The sequence below is a fragment of the Crocuta crocuta genome, unplaced genomic scaffold, assembly GCF_008692635.1.
Source record: "Crocuta crocuta isolate KB4526 unplaced genomic scaffold, BGI_CrCroc_1.0 scaffold619, whole genome shotgun sequence".
NCBI classification, from domain to species: Eukaryota; Metazoa; Chordata; class Mammalia; order Carnivora; family Hyaenidae; genus Crocuta; species Crocuta crocuta.
This window is the reverse complement of record NW_027533395.1, coordinates 3,114,121-3,118,281: the sequence shown is the minus strand read 5'-3', so window position 1 is coordinate 3,118,281 and position 4,161 is coordinate 3,114,121.

Below are 4,161 nucleotides of genomic sequence, written 5' to 3'. Positions count from 1 at the left end.
AGCTGCAAGGTCTCATAAGGTCTAGGTCATGAAATTCACATAGCATCACTTCTGTCACATTCTGTTAGTCAAAGCAAGTCACAAAGCCAGCCCAGTTTCAAGTGGTAGAAAATTAGACTCCATTTATTGATGGTAAGAGCAGCCAAGTCACATGGCAAGGGGGCATGGATGAAGGGAGGTGAGATTCCTCGAGGGGCCGTTACAAAGACCTACCACAGGAGCTCTATGCCCTTCATTAATGTTGCTCATCCTACTTATACCCCTCCCCCACCATTATTCTAGGGAGTGAGAACTTCCTGAATATTTTTAGTCAAGGGAGACTAACCTCCATGTTTTTTTTAATTAAAAGGTAATAATAATACAGACTCATGGGAGAAATTTTAGAAATCTTGTCAAAGGAAAGAAAACAGCAATCACCCGTAATCCCACCATACCAAAGCAACCATTGTTAGGATTTGGGTGTATATCCATGTGGACTTCATTACAAAACACTAGTAATAATATGGAGGCTACCTAAACTATTTACAATTGTACACTTTCTTCCCAGGCACTGTGCTGTGTAGTTTGCATCAGTAATCTCAGTTCACATTTATCACAATCCTATGAGATAGATGCTATCATTATTTCCATTTTACAGAAGAGAAAATTGAGGCTTAGAGATGTTAGCTAACATGCCTAATGTCATATATCCACCTACATGAATATATACATATATCAATCATAGTATTATAAACTCCCTTTTTCATATAATTTTATATCATGCAAATACCCTTACTTGATAGCTTTTGAATGGACTAAATCAAAATTGAAAAGCAACAATGACTTTACGTTATTTGAGATTTGGGTTCCTGGCCATGATTGCTTCTTGAGTCAGTCAGGTGCTTGCAGATTAGAACGAAATAATGATGTGTGCCCTTCACCGCAAAGCACTAGCTTTGAAATTTTAATCTTTTATAAGAGCCTCGAGGCTTGATTTTGGCAAAGTTGGTTTGTGCAGAAAATAGCATCTGAGTTTTTTTTTTTAATGTTATGACATATTTCCTAAAAGCCCAACAGTGGGAGTGCAAAGTTGGAGCATGTGCATTCCTTTAAAGAGTCAAAGAGTGGGAAGTGACAGGCATCAAGGACCACAGTGAAACTAAAAATCTTTCCTGAGGTAAGATGTTTGTTTTTCATACAAGATACTAAGTTGATCATCTAGTTCTCAGTAAATGAACATGTCAGATGGTATGTGCCTTACATATCCATCTTTAATATCTAAAGTTTGCACATTGTTGGGCAAAACTCAGCAGGGATCTGTGGAGGTAGGAGGCAAGTGGCAGGTGGAAAGGTTTGGAAAGAAAAACTCAGCAAGATCCCTTTTTACATGAAACTGTAGGTTAATAACATGAGAAGATGTGAACATAGCAAATGTAATACAAGAACCAATATAAGCATACAAAATAAACTTAAGGACTTTGCCATTACTTTGTAAGTTTAGTACTTATTTGTTCTTGTTTGTAGGAGGGTGACTGGTTACGACCCACCTCAATTTCTAGCCATCAGAAATAAAAGATTCAGCATGCTTTGCTGGAAGGATTTTTTAAGATTAAGCCCTTTAATCCAATTACTAAAATTGTGCTCAGAGTTTTCATTTCCAGCTAGAAATATAATAATAAAGATAAACTTACGAACAAGCATTTACTAATAAAGAAAAGAAATTTGTATAGGCCTGATGCAGCTTTTTACTTAGCAAGATCTCATTGCGTTTTCAACTTTGGTGGAAATACACAAGAAGAAGAAACCAATTAAACAGAATGACCTTTCCATGTGCTGTTGGTTATGCAGCCCTCCTGTGGGTATTTACCTTTGGAAACGAGAAAGCTTTGATTCCTAAATTCCTCTTTCATAGCACTATGATATGCCCAATCAAATAAAGATTTAATGCTGTAGTTTTGGTTATATTTTAAGACACTATTGCTAAATAAGTTCTTTCTCATATGCCAATTACAACAGATTGGAAATGGCTGCCTAAAATACTGAGTTGAAATGGATTCTGAGGTTGAGTGTCCAAGTTCAGAAGGAGAGTTCTCAGATCATTAGTGGCTGCTGCCACTGCAGCGCTCCCCAGGGAATGGCAGCAGGCATGCCTCATTGTTGCTATCTCTGCTAAGAAGTAAGAAAATATTACTTTGTATGGAAACATCTGTTTAATATTAATATTCTTTCTTCAAGATCAACATGTATTTACTGAGCAACAACTTCGTTGCAGAAATATTCTAGGTACTGAGGACATAACAGTGAACACACACACACACACACACACTAACATTTGAATATATTGCTTGACTATTTTCAATTTTTTTGATTTTTTAGATTTATTTTTTTAATGTTTACTTTTGAGAGAGAAAGAGAGACAGAGTGTGAGCACGGGAGGGACAGACACAGAATCTGAAGCAGGCTCCCGGCTCTGAGCTGTCAGCACAGAACCCCATGCTTGGCTCAAACTCATGAAGTGTGAGATCATGACCTGAGCTGAGGTCAGATGCTCAACCGACTGAGCCACCCAGGTGCCCCAATTCTCTAAGATTTTTTAAAGATGATATCTCATTTAGCCCTCACAATAGCCTGGCAAAATAGATAAGACAGATGGTGATGTCAACATACTACAAAAGAGGAGAGTGAACATAAAAAGATTAAGTATAATTCTTTAGCTTAAATATATCCATTAAAAAAGAGGAAAAAACAGGGCAAACAAATACTAATGGTGAATCATTAAAAGCATTTTCACTAAGATTGAGACTAAGATGAGCTGTTTCCATTCAGTACCATACAAGAACAATATAAGAACTGGAAAGGAAGAACCAAAGCTGTTCTTATTATAGATTGTCTACAAATTCCAAGGATTCTACAGACACAATAATATGAGGGCACAAGAACATTTCTGGTACATAACCAACATATGAAAATTAGTAGTATTTCTCTGCATCATAGGTACTAACCAGAAAATGTAGTAATAAAAAAAAAAACTCATTGTCAACCACAATAACAAAAACAACCATAAGCAAATTAAATTTCAACCAAAAATCCCAGTATAGTTATTTACAGAATTAGACAAGAACGGGGCGCCTGGGTGGCTTAGTCGGTTAAGCGTCCGACTTTCGCTTAGGTCATGATCTTGCAGTTAGTGGGATCGAGCCCTGCGTCGAGCTCTGTGCTGACTGCCAGCTCAGAGCCTGGAGCCTGTTTCAGAGTCTGTGACTCCCTCTCTCTCTCTCTGACCCTCCCCTGTTCACACTGTCTCTCTCTCTCTCTCTCCTAGAAATAAATAAAAATATTTTAAAAATATATATATATAAAGGGACAACAATAGAAAAAGTTATAATGAAGATCAAGATGGAGGGTTACTCACACTATCAGATATCAGCATTTACAACATTATAGCAATTAAGACAGCATGGCTTTGACCCAGGGAGAGACAAATAAACCAATGAAACAGAATAAAGAGTCTATTAAAGAGACCCCTGCATAAATGGACACTTGATACACGGCAAAGCTGTATTACCATCAATGGAATGGAAAAGACGAACTACTCAATAAATGGTCTTGGGGCATCAGCTATATTTCGAAAAAAAAATAATGTTCTTGTATCACACACACACATTATTACAGGTGGATTAAAGACTTAAAAAGTTAAAAGTAAGTCTTTAAAAAAAAAGTCTTTCAAAAGGAGGGGCACCTCAGTTGGTTAAGCATCCAACTTCAGTTCAGGTCACTATCTTGTGGTTCATGGATTCGAGCACTGTATCGGGCTCTGTGCTGACATCTCAGAGCCTGGAGACTACTTCAGATTCTGTGTCTCCCTCTCTCTCTGCCCCTCCCTTGCCCGTACTCTGTCTCTCTCAAAAATAAATCAACATTAAATTTTTTAATGTAAAAATTTCAAAAGGAAATAGAGAAAATTATCATTATGTCCTTGAGATAGGAAAGAACTTTTACACCAAGCACACAAACAAAACTGATAAATTAAGCTTCCATATAACAAAGATAATTTAAACAAAGAAAAAAAAGATAAGCTACAGGTTTGGAGAAAGTATTGCAGGAAATGTAACTGATAAAATATTCATTTCTAAAATGTATAAAGTAATCCTACAAAACACTAGGACAATGAGGACTGTGACC